We start from the raw sequence: 17952 nt of genomic DNA, 5'->3' as shown, positions 1-17952 counted from the left end.
CTGAATATTTTGATCAGTTTAGGCAGAGAAACCTCCAAATATACTTTAAACTTTAAAGCCCCTGAAAACTGCGTTTATAAATTTAAAGCATTCATCTATAACATTAAACGTGCAGTGCGCAACTTTTGTCTCTCCCTTCTGACAGTCAGAGTAATTACACAACACTGTTGACGCGACGTATAGGCTCTGCCATAATGAGTTCCTTCTGTTGCTAGGGTTGCTCCGCCCTGCAGCTCTGGCATGTCAGCGTGGGAACTTTATAACAGTGACCAGATTTAAAAACTCCGACACTCAAAATCCAAAGAGATTTACCTGTTGGTGAGAGGGTTAATTAGCATTGTGTGGACTCATTTGGCAAGGGATTGAATGTAACGGACGTTAATTTGCAGTGCCCCTTCACAGGGGCCGACGTGTTGCATCCCTGCTCTTTTTCTTCAAAATGTCCGTCTCACATTGGTTTCACCTACAGCAGTGGTCGGCAATAGGTGGTCCGCAGGCCAAATAAATAATTACATAAATGAATAAATACTTTGATAGCAGCAGGTGAAACAGAAACCGAAACAACAGGAAACGTGAGATTGGATTCCCCTGAATGAGAATCGCATGAATCTCCTCTGCGTGGAGATGCAGGTTGATGGATGTGGATCAATCGCCAGGAGGCACACGCTCCAGCACATACTTTGATTTGAGCATGTTAAACAGTCTCTTCATTGCAACTCAAAACTGCCTTTCATTAGACCCTCCCTGCCAAGTAAACACCCACATCTTAAAATGTCCATGCCCCCAGTTTGTAAAACAGGTTTTCTGAATGACGTCATACCCGAGTTGACAGCGTTCCAGTTAACAAGTTGGAAAACCTTGCTCAGCCAGCCATTGTTTACAACTAGCCAGGTTATTTTACACATACTAAACACTGTAGGAACATGTCCCCAGACAGCAGTTGGACACCACTTTGTGTATGAAAATTTCTATGAGACACAAGTACACAGAAGTTCTATTAAACAGTATAAACTACAGATTTCATTAACTGATGATACTTGGAGCAGCCATCTTGGATCACAAAGTTGGGGTAGTGCAGTTCTCTCAAGTTTCGAAGCTGGAAATCCGACTTAAAGGGGCATTCCATTTGAAATGTCCAACTTTGAACTTGGAAATTCCGACCTCCCATGTCAAATGGAACCAGTAGTCTCCAACCAAAAGGCGAGGTACCCTGAAGACAGTCTGGGTATCTCGAATTTTGTCTTCATAGGCAGGGTACTACTCCTTGTGATGAGCAAACTGGGGCAATATTCACAATACATCCTAAAGCTAAAAGTAGCTCTAGCTGAGTTGAGAGAAACTGCTAAAAATAAGTCATAAGTAATTTTAGGACTCCTAAGTTTTTGGTCTAAGGGTAATTCACAAAGCATTTTAGCTACAAAGAGGCAGTCCTGAGGACTGCTAAGTAACTAAGACTCACAATCACTAGCTGCTGCAGGTGCAGAGTATGCATTCTTTAGATCCCAATTTGTTTGCACATTAAATCATCACCAACTACAAGAAATACATAAATAAAGGTGATTTTAAAGTAACACAAAATATTATTTTTTGTTATTATTTTTTTCTACCTACCTTGCTACTTAAACACTCATCTGTCCGTCCATCCATCCATCATCCATCCACCAGCCCACCTGTCCAGAGTCTTAGTTACACACCAATCATTGTGGCTGTAGCGAGTAACTTCATTCATGAAACATGATGTCATCCATGAGAGATAACTGTTGTTGTGATCTGGCGCTATATAAATAAAATTGAATTGAATTGAATCCATGTCAACCCCTACCCTTCCCTTAGCTGAGTTTTCTTTGTTCTTTATTAAAGAGGTGGTATTATGCTTTTTGGCTTTCCTCTCTCCTTTATTGAGTTATATATCTTTTTTGTGCATGTAACAGGTTTGCAAAGTGAAAAAGCAAAGTCCAGCCCAAAGGGAGTTCCCATCTCCCACAGAAAGTTCTGCTCTGAACTGCTTGAAAACAGCTCGTTTGTAGTCCAGCCCTTCACTTCCTTTACTTGTGACGTCACAATGAAAATGTGTCATAAAGCTTGCCAAGCGGCTAGCGGGGTCAGACACGCCCTCAAACCAAGCTAGTCTGAGCGGAGGCCCTTTGGCTCCACTCACCTTTGTTTGGGTTTCCATTGTAGAAATGTTGTACCTGCTTCCAGGTACTTTTTTTCATATCACCTCACCTCCGTCGAGGTTCCAAGCGAGCTGAGGGATACTAAAATGTAACGTGAAAACACAACAGACTGCTGATTGGTCAGAGAGAATCGTCACTATTCACTGAATCATCATTGCTGCACCAGACCGAGGCCAGCAACAGGAAGTTTTATATTTTACAGTTGCGTATGGAATTTCATCACTAAATCCACTTCTGAGAAGTTTTGAGGTGAGAAATCAGCTGTGTAGATTTCGAATATTGACAGTTTTACGAGAAGTGATGGCGGAATAAAAATGTGCTTGAGGAGTTGAGGAGCTCCACAAGTGGCTGCGGGGGAAGCCTGCGCCATCCCACGGGAGGAGCGTGTGAGGCCGGCCAGCCGCCGGCAAGCCTCTGCCCCGCCGTCACACAGACCGCTGCAGCAACAACGGCAGAGGAAGCTGGAAGGTTTTCATACCGCTTATCTGTCTTTACATTCTGAGGAATGTTGAAACGTTTTAACTTAAAAAAGAGAAAGCTGTGTGGATCGCTGGTGTGTGTCGCATTGAACATTACGTCGCGGCAGTTGTGTGTGGCGTCGCTATGACGACAAGCTACGCACTATCTCTGGGTACTATCTGCAATGGAAAACGGAGCAGGGCCGAGTAGAGTCGAGTCTATTGATTTGCGCTATGGTAGCATTTTTTGGCAGGGCAGCATAGATCGTAAGAACACCGGCAACAGTTCAACGTTTAGTCCTAAAAGATGATGCAACTCCGACTCTGTTTGGGCCTGGAAATTCACAATCACAACCTGTAAGTATGCTTTATTGGTTGTGAATTATATTTAAAATAAACACGGCAATGTAACTCCACAGACTGTTCAAGTGCAGAGTTGTTGTAAACGTTGACTAACACAGCTAAAGTTATAGCTATAATGCTAATGTTACACCTGATGTGAAATCTACTGTACAAATGTTCAAATTGTTTGGCCAATTTTTATGTAAAAAGAGTTGAAATATGGTGATTTTTGTAGTGGTTTATGCTAAGATGTGGAACAATGATGTTATGTGGTTGTGGACTTGTGAGTAACTTATTCAATCTGCTTGGTTACGGTCTCAGTATGAAGTGACTTTTGATTTGGATCACACTACCTTGTTTCTTACGACCCGCCCTTCTCTGCTTCTGATTGGCTAGTAGTCCTTACCTGGGAACTGCGCATGTGCAACTCCCAGCAAAGATTTTGTACAAGTAAGATGCATCACTCTGTAGCTCAAGAGCGGAGCGTACAACACACAGGGTGAAAAGAGGAGCTGCAGCAAAAATATGGTGTTTTTTGAAAATGAAACCATGTAAACCTGTTCTGGTACAACCCCTAAATAAGATTGTGAACCTGAAAATGAGCATAATACCACCTCTTTAAAAGTTGCTGAAGATATACTTAGCTGGGGACTTTTAATGAAATCTATGCAGACTCGTAGTGGTAAGATAAGATCCTTTGTTAATACCAACGCCCTTCAAGTGGTGCCACTTTTTGTAGAGGTGAAAAGATTTTGTAGAAGAATTTTTTCTTTCTATTGACCTCCATGTAGCCAAAGTAATTTTTGGAGTCACCATCCAGCAGCCATTAGCTGTTTATAGCAAATCACTGTTGTTCTCACAGTATTAATCAGTTATATTCTGCAACAGTATGACTGGTTTGCGTTGTACAGTGCCTCTGTGGTGGGGAGTTTGCTCCTGGTATTGCTTTACAACAGGCCCCTGCGGAGATTGAACACCCTTTTACCCCTTCGCCTCAAGTCGCAATCAGATAATTGTTTCTCAGAGCAACCATTTGAGACTGCAAAACCATGTAATCCCGAGTGCTGTTCTGATGGCGCTACAATAGCAGGAGACTCTAAGGGCCTCATTGTGAGTTTGTTTCTGAAAAGGAATGCTTTTCAGAATTGTTTAGGTTAACGTAGGAACCTCAAATACTTAAGTCATAGTGAACTTTTACAAAGAGAAGGTGCATTTTTTCAAAGGTTGCACTTTCTTTTGATCCTGAAGGATGTTTCTGTGGAAAGAGGGAATTGTATCTGTCAGTTTTGTTGTTGCTATAGTAGCTTAAAATGGATGAAAAACCCCTCTTTTTCTTCAATTAGGACCCCAAATCTTTAATACTATTTGAAATCCTGTTTTTGCGTCACACATTTGCAATCCTGCACTGAGAGTCCACCTGGCATTTATCATTACTGTGTTACCTGTCGGCTTTCTGCCACTGTCATGTCCGTTCTATGCCATATGGGAATCCTCTGTATACATGTTCTACTCAACCCAAGACAGTGTTTTCCCGTGTGGGCTGCCTTAAAGATAAAGCTGTAACACTGCTGCAGATAGGATAGCAGTAGGATCCCCAGCAATATGGTGGCATTTCTCAGGGAGGAGTATGTGTTACGTGAAATTGTGAAAATCTGGGAAAGGAAAGAAATGAAGAGATGTGAAGAGGAGAGGGGAGAACAGAAGCAAATAGCCTTTAGATTGACCTTTTGGAGGCAGACACTGTGAAATCACAGCCATGGCATTTCAACTAAGCCAAATTATATTTAGAAATGAAATGACTAATTGCAATAGAGAGCTCCAATTCCCACCTCTCATTATTTATTTCAGCTAAATCATTACTCAGAGTAAAGAATTGATTGAAATATATCAAGGATCTTTTCATTTCTAAGAAACAACCTACCCAATATATTCTGTTTAGTAGCAGTTTATCGCTCCCTGAATGCCTCTATTGTGTGATCAAGGAGGATAAAGAACAGTGAGTGTTTACATTCGGTTGTAATTTTTCATCAGTCTTCTTGTATGGTTAATAGTCTATTTATAAACCGAGAGAACGTACTGGCTTTGTTGTTGCTGTTCCCCATGGGCAGTCAGCTCTTCAGGAGAGTTTTTGGTTGCAGCCCTGTAATGCTTTTAAAAGCAGAGGGACCGATTGCTTTTGTTTTTTTTTCTAATTTAAAATGTAATTTAAAAGAGAAAAGATTGCTGAACATTTGCAGAACAAATATTTAAAATGGTGAGAAGTGTTAGCAGTGAAATGTAAACTTGCATACAAATAGTTTTAGACCAGTTCTTTCCAAATCAGTATCTATTTCATTCAAATTTACAAAGCTAAAACTCCATTGTCTCCTCAATTCAATACAGTACTTATGTAACTTGTGTCCATATCTAGAAGATTTTAATGCTTGTTAGTCATTTTCTTTTCAGTTTTTCTAGAAAGTTAGAGTAGCCTTCATGTCACACTGATGCTGAGGGATTTCAGTCACCACTTTCTGTAGAAAGCAGCCAAGGCCACTGCCTGCAGTCTGCAGATGTTGGTCTGTTCAACAGCAATGATGAGACATGCAGTGTTGTGTGCTCATCTCCAAGGTGTCAGTCATGTTAGAAATGAACCACTGTCTGTGAGACGCCCATTCCCAGCCTGGAATCCTTGGGCCCTGTGCCTGCAAGGTTGACAGACAGGCGCTCTGCACATGGAGCCAACTTGAAAGAACGCTTCGGAATTTGACAAAAGATAGGAGTTCTACTAAAGGAGGGAGGTAAAATGGTCTGTCTATCCCCCACACACCAATGATCCCTCAGACTCATTTGAATCTTAACAAAATTAAATGTTTATCAATATGAATGGAGGCCAAACCTATATAAAAAACTAACTTTGTTTATAAAATTTGTAATAGAAATGCATATATAGGTGATTTTACCATTGAAATCTCATTCTTAAATAGAAAAGACACGGAAGGCTGAGAGATCATTTTTTAGGCTGGCATCCTCAATTAATTCATGTGTGAGTACTGGATTTTCAACATTTGTGTATAAAAACTATTATATATATTATTATAAATATTTGAACTTTCAAAGGCAGTGTTTCACATCCACCAGGCAGAATTGCCAAGTTAGGTCAAGTTTAATAAAATTAAGTATGGATTGTTAAGCTAGTTTTGACACTAATGAGGGAGAAAGTACATATTCTTATGCATATGATGGATAGTCTTTTAATTTTGTCAAACAGACGAGAAACAAGGGTCAGCAGAGACAAATTGAGTTGTGTTGTGAGGAGAAATAGTGAAGAACTGAACTGGGGAACTGAGGTGTTTCACTTCAGTGTTAACCCCTTTAACGCCGATTGTCGCAAATTCGCATCACACCTCTTCCTTTCAGACTGCAGCTGAGATAGTTTGTATTCCCCAAATGCCTGTTAGTGCATATTCATTACGTACCTGGGAAACTTTTTCAAGCACTGGTTTCTCGATTATGCCTTTTGTGGCTCATTTGTATCATACTTGAATTTATATCATCTTTATGTTCTATAGACAAATTAACAATTTCCACTTAATTTAACATAATTTTGAAAGCAAATGAAAACAAAAATAATTTCTTACATTTTTTTATTGTAAATAAATTCAGGCATCAAGGGGTTAGTTTTTCCAATTACACTGTGGCGAGAAACACAATTGCTGCCTAGTGTATGTTCCCAGGCAACACTTTTTCGAGTGATTTAAGCGCTACATTTATGTACCGCACAGGAATAATAAACCGCAGGTGGAAGCACATGACGAAAGTGCCTAATGGTGCTTTCAGACCTAAAGCGAAGCGAGCGTTTGGGGCGGTGAGTTTACATACAAAGTCAATGCAAAGACGTGTAGAGCCACGATTTCCTGTCGGGCGGCGTGAAGCAACGTGAAGGGCGCGGGGCCGGCATCACCGAAAGTCGCGTGACTCTGAGTCGCGATAGCCTATCAGTGTTGAGATTGTCCGTTCGTCACCGACGGCTTCAGAGCGATGTGTGGAGAGGGCCGGGCAGAGTGGGAGATTGAAAATCTGCTGGCCGGCTGAGAGCTGCTAAACTTGGGGGAGAGGAGCAACCTTTGGACAAATAAACCAGCTGTCGGACTGGATTATGCTCTAACAACTACGCCGTTTACTTGTGGGAGGAGCTCGGAGTAAACTGGTTTTATTAAAATAGCTTTTTACTTTATATATATAGCTTTTTAACTTTTTTTGGGATTACAACGTTGATATATCTTCACTGGAGCTTCTCAGCAGCTAGCTTCCGTGCACATCCAGTTCCAGTGTTGTTAGCGTTGTTTGCTCTGTCAGACTACGACTTCATATTTATATAAAAACCGGACAAAGAAAAGAACTAACTTTATTCCAGCTATCATTTTACTTTACTGTGACCAAGTTAGCATAGAATAGCCATGATTGATCCAAATTCCATTCAGAAAACAAACATTTTAGAAGTTGTTGTCCTGCTGTCTTGCTGACTGACCTGACAAAGCAAGACTTCATGTTTAACAATCACAGCAAAATGTTTACTTTGGGTTCACACAGCTGTAATAACGGCAAGTTGTGTTTATTCACGTTATCGTATTAAAATCGTCTTCTTGCGTTGTGTGAACACTAGCGCCGCGAGGAGAAAATTTGCGGTTGGTCTGAATGCCGCATAACTTTGACACTGGAGACTAGGTATCACATCACAAGAGTGTGGTTTTGTTTAAACTACAGATGCACCGAATGCAATTTTCATGGCCGATTCGGTTTTTTTTAAAGGTCTAAACTGCCAAGTCTGATTTTGATTCCATTTTCTTTCGGATTTTAAGAACTATAAGTAACAGCATACGCAAATGTTTTGTAACAGTTCTTTAACGGAAAATTCTCAATTAGGATTCCCATTAGCAGCAGCAAAAGCATTGGCTACACTCCATGGTGTTCATTCAATTTACATTTTCTCCAAACCTGCACCCGGTTACAGGACCTTCTCTCACTCAACTTACTTCTGGTATGACTATTGGACAGATCTTTTTTGTACAAATAAAATCCAACTGAAAATGAATTGCAGTATAACACAGCTCAGTGACTCCTACAGAATGACAGCGTAACTGTGGTGGTATATTTGTATATTTTATTTGAAAATATTTGAAAGCAGACATTACACTGTCTGTTGTTGGTTCTTTCTTATCTGACCATTTTACATCTACTCTATTCTCCACCTAATGTTAGTGTTTACTCACCAGCTGTTTTATTTGGTCCCTTCAGACTTGCACACACCTAAACCTGTCTCTGTCTCTCTCTCCCTGCAAGTGTCTGCTGCTCTGACTTTATACATCAGCACTTTTAAAAAGTCACCCAAAAAACACAATTTTGGATTTTCCCTCCATGACTCAATTTTTCACAGCAGCAGTGGAGGAGGCCTGTTGTTAATGACGTTGCCTATCAAAACGATCGAAACCACCATGGTACTGAATGACATCGACACCAACAGGTGTGCTCGATGTTGCTTTATCTGGTCCATGCTTATAAAATATCCACCGTGTCTACGTCTTTTAACATAATACCAGATAACGTCTCTCTCTCTGTGTTTCTCTGCAAAACGAGTTGCCAAATAGAGTGGTCGTTAACATACCTAGGCGGTCTGCCCAAGTAATGTCTGTATGCGGAAACATGGCTTACTTTGGCTTTACAGTTTTTACAAATTGCAAACATTGTAAGTTCTTCACTTATTGTGAAGAACTTCCATGCTGACCACATGTCTTGGCGTCTGTGTGTGTGTGTGTGTGGCTGTTGGTACTGTCTGTGCTGCTGTACGAATGATGTGCAACACCGTACAGTGCAGCATTCGTGTACATTTGACCAGCACAGGATATGTGACAGTAATTTGCGCTGGTCACTGGTCATGGCTGATTAAGCTGAAAAATGATCAACCAGCTGATTGATTGGTGCATCTTTAAATGTTAATATAGTAAAAATGCTTTGTCTCATGCTTGCTGCTGACCACAATCAAGTGCATAAACACAACCATAAAAAGTTTAGCTTTAATTTATTTGCTGCAAGTGGATATCATCACTATTTTTTAAATACATGGTCAGTGAACATTTTACACTTGCGTTCAGTATCCACATTTTGCGACTTGCCAATATTCTTTAGGGGTCAATGTATTTTTATTAACTTTTGAAACATACACAATGCACAAATATAACAGAGAGACAGCAGACAGGAAATGCAACAACAGAAATGCAGACAAATGAGAACAATTACAAAAAAAAAGAGATCAAAAATTTTTAATTCCACAAAAAGTCCACAAAATAGAGTCCACACAAAACTATTCAAATATTTGCTACACAATACCGATTATCCAGAGTCAAGGGGCTTTTTCAGCTGTTCTGCAAACAAAATAAAAGGCTGCCACATCACATTAAATCTCGCCTTCGATCTATTCAATGTAGTTCTAATCTTTTCTATCTTGAGGTAGAACATGACGTCACAGATCCAACTGCTAAAGGATAAGACGCTTGCCAAAAGAGAAGATTAGGCTATGCTGTTTAATTGTGTTTTTTGCAGGGCAAGATCGTCCGATGGTACGCCAAAAACCTAGAAGAATATAAAGTATATAAACTTAATTTCATGGAGACGGAGATGAACTAATTGGGTATTGATACTTATCTACATAAGGAACTAATGCGTGAGGATGAGCTTGCAAGGTCAGTCACATCTCGCATGCCAGACAGAACTCCCTACTATGATTACAGTGTTGTACTGCAGGGCAAAGAGAGACAGAGAGACAGAAAGAGCTGAGAGAAAAAGAGAGAGATAAATGAGACAGAGGGAGATCCGTCTCTTCCCCTGCACAACATGCACCCTGGCAGCAAAGCTTGCACCATTCCTTTTCCTGTTTGGCAAACTGGACTCGATGTCCTGACAGGCTGGAATTTGTAGAATATGTGTGCCTTATGTCATCTGATATTATGCAAAAAATAAAATAAAATAGAGCTGTTTACTATTCCTCAGATATCCTATATTTTTAATATAAAATATATAATAATATATAAAATTATATGTCTAAATTGCATATAAAATGTATAAATTCAGTAGGAAAATCAACTTACAAGTTGCTCTTTAACCAGCTGTTTCTATGACTTGGCCTAATGCAGGAATTCTAGTGTATAATTTATACGGTGATGTGTGAATACCACTTTGAGTGGGCTGTGATATGTATCATTTAAACAGCACTATAGCACCCTGTGATTTATATCACAGAAACATCCTGCGATGAAAGCGGTGGTAACACAGACAACACTACGATGTGAGATACCAACATTTGATCAGAAGTGTGGAGGCTCTGAAATGTTTATTTGGAGTTTTGTGTGGGTGTGATATTTGAAAATCCCACTGCAAAAATGATTTGTGTTGTGCTTGTGAATCATTCCAAGCAGGCATTTTTATTCAAATACGCCTATTGAGGCAGTCATATTCAAATGCTAAAATAAATCTATCTTGATAACATAAAACAGCATGTAACCATCATGAACATGACAGTGAAAGAGATTTGGCTCCAGAAAAAAGAATCACAGGTGTTTTAATTTTTTAGGAATAATGTTAGGTCTGGGGTATGTTTATTGCATTAGCTGTGCCTGTTAATACAATTCCTATCTGAAGTACACTATCAAGTGATTAATACAGCATAGTCGGTTGTTATTTGTGTGCATTGTAAAAGATGCAGAGGAATGGTACCATGCTAATCTCTCAAAAAAAGACAGGAATAATGACATTTTTCTGTGAAAAGGAAGACAGCTCTGCAGCAAATGGCAGTAAACCGGTGCATGCTACCAAATACTTATTTTCCTGCTATCCAGTTGAAATTGCAGAGCTGTTTCTCTTTTTTGGCTTTCACTGTAAATTCATGTGCATAGATCAGAAGCCTATCTGGCCCTGGCTCTGTGGGCTAAGATTGTTGTCCAGGCCTGTCGATCTAATCCGGGCCACACTACTTGTTGTATGGGAAGAATAATGAGCAGATTCTTGGCTGATGCTGTGAGCATGCCAGAGGCAAATCTGCCCTCCATGTGTCTCTCCAAGCATGAACAGGGAGACCCCCAGAAGTTTCCCAAGTGCACAGAGTGATCGTGGACATATGGGAATATGATTACATACAGTCTGAGGTATGCTTGAATACAGTAAGAGGCTTTAACTGGTATATTGCTGCATTATGGGGTTCTCTTGGGATGAGCATAAAATAAACGTTGTACCTTTGAAAGCTGAATCTAATACTAATGTTATGTATTCTGGCATATATTTGGTAATATTAAAAATGCCCATGAATTACCAAAATATTAAGAGTTGAAATGTTTATTCTAAATTCTAACCTATTGATTCCCCCAATATTGCATTGAAACAGCCTGGCATCGCCATATTAATTACATTTCCAAGGGGCATTATCAATGTTACTAAAAAGTCCTCTTGACTCAACTGGTTACAGATACAACCAACCAAAGCAGCAAGAGATGGATTTAGCATAGCTGGTAAATTAAATTTACCAAATCCTGGTGGAGGTAAAGGTTGCAGGTGATGCAATTTACATTCCTTCTGATAGCTTCAAGTAATTTCCGCTGATGGCAGTTGGTGGTTGTAACACACCAAGAAACGTAACAACGCACCAGCCAAAAGGAATGTAAAAGGAGCACTGCTAGCTAGCAAACAGAATTGTTAACAAATCAGGTTTCTAAATATTTTTAATAATCCACTGCAAATGTTTTAGGAGGAAGAAATTATATTTACAACAAGCCCTCATGACTAAATGATAAATAATTTAGTGGTTTGGGTAGAAAAATTTAAAATAAACTAATTAACCCTGCGTAGATTTTTTGGCCACTTGGGAGCATTGCTGTACACAAGCTGTTAAGACAACATGGACATTGTAGCTACACTGGTCCCAAGAAATAATGGCCACGCATCATACAGATGTCTTTTGAAGATTTATTTTATCGCAACTCTCTCCTTCGTCAGCAGACACCGTGAAAACTACAAGAAAATAAAAGATATACAGCTTAAAACATTCATCTCACATTCACTTTAAGGCCTTTCAAGCTAGTGTCCATTGATAAACAGGCCCAAACACATTAACACAAGCGAAATGCAATGAAATCATACCAAATAACCAAACATAAATATTGTCCACGTAAAGTACACCAACAAGTACCATACACAAAGGTAAACAAATGAAAGGCAATTACCGTGTGTGCCTCTTGAACCAAGTACAGAATACGGTTATTTGGGGGCTTTATTTTGTTCCTCTGCATGCTCTGCTCTGCCTCCACATTGTCTCTTACCCATAATGCCATGGTTATGCCCTTATCTTAACTCTGTTCATGTGACCCATTTCCCATTACTCTCTGTTGTTCGTTGAAATAAATCTTACATAAAAGCACAACATTTTTAACAATATTTAAATAAAAGACATTTTTGTGAATGTTACCCCTTTTAACATCTTCACATGTTTTTCCTATTTTTAAATGGCTGTATGAACTCAAATATTCATGAACTTACACATACAAATATACAAAATAGACATTTCAATTAAACATGCCTTTGAGACAGTTACAGACATATTATCACCTCATAAAAAGCAGTTGTTTCAAGCAGATATTTCGGTACATTAACAGTCATTTAAATAAATTTCTGGCCACCTGATGATCAAAATTCTCTCTTTATCTGGCTTGGTTTGGTCTACTGAGAAAATATGTGGCTCTTTAGCTGCTTTATTGGTCATAATAAAAAACACACAATAAAAAAAAACAATGCTGACTCTCTTTGAGGTCCATGGACCTCAATCACAGAATGTTAACAAAACTGTCTGACCTTTGAAGACCTTGAAAGCAAATTTGCTTAAGTAGCTTCTTTTTAATATTGATGTTGTTTCACATAAACACATACTTTAGAATAGTTTTAGTTATTTATACAGTTTTAGAGGTCTGTTTTCTTCTCATTAAAGTGGGCGGGCGTCAGCTGCAGTAAGGTGATGTCACAAACTTCTGTTATGTTACCAGATCATTGTCAATCACTGATCAAACCACACTGTCCTGATGGGGCAGATTAACTTAACTTTCAGTGTTTGCTTATTTAATTTTATAGAAGATTTGAATCCAAGTTTGCTTTAAGATACTGCAAGGTGACGCCACCACACCTCAGTATAAAAGCATAAATTATTTTAATGAATTTATTGAAAATTCAAATTCTGAATGGCTGCCTCACAAAATGTAATTACAGTAACAGCATATTCTTGAATAACCCCCCTAGATAGACACTGTAGATAGATAGAACATAGAAAGATTGAAGGGCTCTGTATACCCCCACACATTTAATAAAATCAGCCACTCCCACAGTAAGATATGATGACAGGGCTGCGATCATGTGAATGTGGGAATATGTTTTGAATGCACTGTTGGGGAGCCTGGGGTTGGATTTGACGTGCGCTGGCTGTGATTGATTGTGTTGTTATTGCTAAGGACTCTCTTCCGGCTGCCTCCGGGACCCTTTTCGATCCATCCACTGTCTGTTTGTACTGCTGCTCATAAATTTTACAGCCCGTGCTGGAACCTACTGGGAGCTTAAACAATTGCTTTATTGATGAATTTCTCTCATTCAAGGAAGAGCGCCATACCACGCTGGCATGGGAGTTTTCACCGCACCAAAATTATTAGTAATGGGCTTTAAAAAAAATTCTAATCTGATAAGTGTGGGGGGGGTTGTGTAGGTGAGGATTGCCCTTGAAAATATTTTACTAGTATTCTTAATTTGCTGCATTTTCCTGGTCTGTAAAAAAACTAAATCTATCTTTAGATGGAGAGGTGAAGTTATGCTTTATGTTAATTGCAAGGTCCAAGTTGTTTCATTAGCTACCCTGTGGAGAAATAAATGTAAAACTGTAATATTAAACAAAAACGGACTTTAGCATTAAAGGCTCAAGAGAGTTCATTATGAAAGTAATCTCAGACTTTTACATAGCTCTGTAGTAAACTTACATTAATTACAGGGTGTAGTGCTACTGTAATGTACTGTAGGTAAAGTCTGTGAGTGAGAACGAGAGAGAGAGGCAGAGTTTACTGTGTGTGTGATACATATAGTATGTAGCTCTTCTCCCTGTACACCAAGAGCTGCACCTCCAGTCACCAGTCTGTCAAGCTCCTGAAGTTTGCAGATGACACCACCCTCATTGGGCTCATCTCTGGTGGGGATGAATCCGCCAAGAGGTGGGAGATCGACCATCAGGTGACCTGGTGCAGCCAGAACAGTCTGGAGCTCAACACTCTGAAGACAGTGGAGATGGCAATGAATTTTAGAAAGAGCCCAGCCCCACCCTCCTCCCCTGCGTGACTCCTGTATCATCCTGTGTGCCCAGGCCCCCCACTGACACTTCCCCGTTTAAATAATACAAATGTCTCTGCACGTGTAAATGTTATTTCATTTCAAATCATGCACAAACCTGGCAGATTGCACATATATGTTGTTAATTGTTAATTATTATTCTGTATTTTTATATTTTGTCAATTTATATATTTATGTGCACTATATCCTCTCCCGCTGCAATACCTCTGCACAACACAAACCTGAAATAATGCACATGTAAATATCTGCCATGTTGTTCTTTCTCTGCAAACAGTTGTATTATTTTACTCTGTTCTTTTATCATTCTTGGGCACCTTATCACCTTATCACCAAAGCAAATTCCTTGTACGTGTAAATTACTACTTTGCAATAAAGCTCTTTCTGATTTCTGATTCTGATACTATATATAGGTTCAGAAAGACAATGGGGGAATATCAGTGTGCAGATTACTGTTATTATTAGTCTTGTGCCTTCATAAGAGAGAGCTGGGGAGCTGTATTATTTCATTAAAGTGAGCATGTTTAAATGGACACCAGATCAAGCCCAATCACCGTAACCTCTTCAAACCAGCGTGTCAGGAAGGCACTGGCTGTTTGTAAAGAATAAATATTGGAAGGAAAACATGTTTAATTCTTGCCAGGATCAGCTCCAGGTTCCTGGTGAGTCAACTGGGGGTTGGGGAAATGGAGTACTGAAATATTTATCAGAGCGTTGCATATTCAGCTGAGGGTCCTTTTGTGCGTGCTCGTGTGATCTTTCACAACACGTTCACAAATTAAATATTTATCGCATTTAAATAAAAAGGCGTGAACCGGGACTCGCCAAGTGGGAGTGTGTGTGTCTGAGTGCATGAGGGGAAAAGCGAGTCCTGTGCTATCAGGGATTGTTGGTGTGGAGTCCCAGGAGGCGGGGGTGTGTTGAGCCTGTCAGGGTGGAGATATGAGACAAACCTTCCTATCTACTCATTCACAGAGACTGGAATCAGCCTCAGCTTAACCAGTGCAATGTGGCAACTGAAGGGGTTGTAACAGACAAAAAGAACACTGCCTGAACTGATGCTGCAGTATGCCACTACGTAAACAGTTCTATGGAAACAAATGGCTTCCCAAAAGCAAAATATGTGTACATCTATCACATTTTTGTTGAATTGTTACTTCTAATTCTCAGATAAACTGACTGTATACAACAACTTTTATACATGTCTTTTAGAGTTGGCTTTAACCCTGTCAGACAGGTAAACTAACTATATATTATGTACAGGTATACTAACTAATATATTGTGTTTTAGTTTGCTCAAGTTAGATCAGACCAGTTGCTTTCGTTATCCATTGTAAAATACTATAGTTGTATTGCTAAGTATAGTTGCAAGTGTTGATTTAAGCCTGCATAAAAAGATGTAACCGTACAAAGCAATGTGGAACGATTTGTTCTACTAGCCAAAAGTGAGACAGGGCAAGGGCAGCTAGCATTAGCATGGATCTGGCAATGTTTGCTTCATAACGTTTGATTTACTGTCGTTTTACCGTTATTCAGGTCCACAGCTTCTTGGCGGGTCTCAGGCACTGTAACTTACATGACCCACATAATGTACAATAATGCAACATAATGGTGCAGGATAACAAAACAGTGGAAGACCCATTCACTACTGTAGACAACAACCTGGAATGACTGAGAGCTTATGAGAAGGACAACATATTGTTATTGTGACTCAAACTGCACGCATCAAAAAAAAAAAAAAAAGAATGAAAAAGTGTTCATTGCCGACTGGTTTGAACCAAGAATCTTTTTACTGTGAGGTAACTGTGGAATTTCCCACCTAAGGGAAATACAATGTACTATATTGTGCCATATTTGTTACAGTTAGTGGTCAGAAGCTATAAAAATGTGTAAGACAAATATTGGATTTCTAAATCCTATTTTTGAACCAATTAGAATCCAGAGTACTGTAGGTAAATAAGGTTAGTACATACTGAGTTGGTTGCTGTTTCTCCCAAAATGTCAGGCCAAATGTCAATAAACTGCCTCCTCGCTAATGACACAACCAGGGATCAGTTTAAGTGCTTTACAACATAGTCAAAAGTCCAATAGCAGCAGGGACATTTTAATCACAGCATGTTCAGATCATATCCTTTCTAAAAAATTAGATTTAGTTTTCAAACATATGCACATTCAAGTCAGGTCTCGAAGTTACCTTCAAAGCATAGCAAATCATAAATATGGCTTTGCACCGTTCCTGGGGTAAACTTGAAGTATGGGTCAGCACGTGCTGCGAGGAGATGAGCTGGATGCAGGTTCTGCTTTAACAGAGGCATGGTGAGTGGAGCCGACCCACTGCGACAGAGACAGCAAATGAGCCAAACATAATTAACATTGAAATAGTCAGCATGTGGGGGTGTTTTATGTGCAAAATACTACATCATCAACATCAACAACAGCTATTACAACATAACGGAATTCCTCTATTGATGAGCGCAGCCCAGCACAGAGCACGCTGTAGATCACTGTAGGAAAGCTGACATTTATAATCTTACCTTTGCATATTGTTATGCTTAAATGGGCAACTCTTGTTTTGAATCCAACTTAACAGTATACATTTAGGCACATTTTCTTTCCATATCCAAAAGCAGCTCTTTAACTTTATTGCTGATGCAGTGTCAGACAAAATTCTTGTTGACAAGGACAGCCCAGAGAGAGGAAATTGACCTCCTGGGAAGGGGAGTTTCAGAACAGCTTTGTCTTGACAATGCAGCACCAGTTCATTAAAGGTTAATGGTGCATTGATGATAAGTTTTATCCACCTCCTCTCTTCTGGACTAATGGTGCTCTGCTCAGATGTTGACATGTTTCAGACAGGATGGATGTTTGAGTCTTTGGATAAGGTGTGAAGGGTTTGCTAGTAGCCGATGTAGCAATACAGTTATTTGCAGGGAAATGCCAGAAGTTCTCAGAGACAAGATTTACAGCTCAAGGCACCTGTATTCTCACCTCACCAGACATGTCAGTAAATATTCTTGTATTGAAAGGATAAATCTAAGACACTATGATATGTTTATAACTCTATGTCTCAGCTTGCTCTAGGCACTGGCACTGGGTGTCATATGATGTTGCAATACTGAGACTTAGACATCCTTGAACTAAGAAATATGTCTAAAAAATGCAAAAATAAGATTATAAATGTCAGCTTTCCCACTGGGCATTAGACATATAGTGGGAGGGTGTACCTTTCATATATCAACAACTGCACTGGCAGTGATTACAAAGAAAAACTGTATAAATTTGTTATGTCTAACCTATGGAACCACTATGTTATTTTGAAGTAATTGGGGCCACTGCACCATTTATTGTCAAGCTTTTTAAAATGGAAAGTTGTGAGAGATAGGAGTTTATAGTGCTTATATATTGGCTCTGGGGGGAAGTGAGAGCAGTTAACATTCTTGGCCACCCGCCAATGTGATCTAACTTCTTTATAAAGGTTTGGATTTTTTGATACAGGGTAAAAATATCTATACATAGAAGTTAACTCAAGCTATGAACATATTAAATAGATGATTTATTAAAGTATGGCGGCAAATTAATGA

This window comes from Micropterus dolomieu, linkage group LG18 (genome assembly GCF_021292245.1).
Source record: "Micropterus dolomieu isolate WLL.071019.BEF.003 ecotype Adirondacks linkage group LG18, ASM2129224v1, whole genome shotgun sequence".
Lineage (NCBI taxonomy): Eukaryota > Metazoa > Chordata > Actinopteri > Centrarchiformes > Centrarchidae > Micropterus > Micropterus dolomieu.
Note: the sequence above shows the minus strand (reverse complement) of the source record.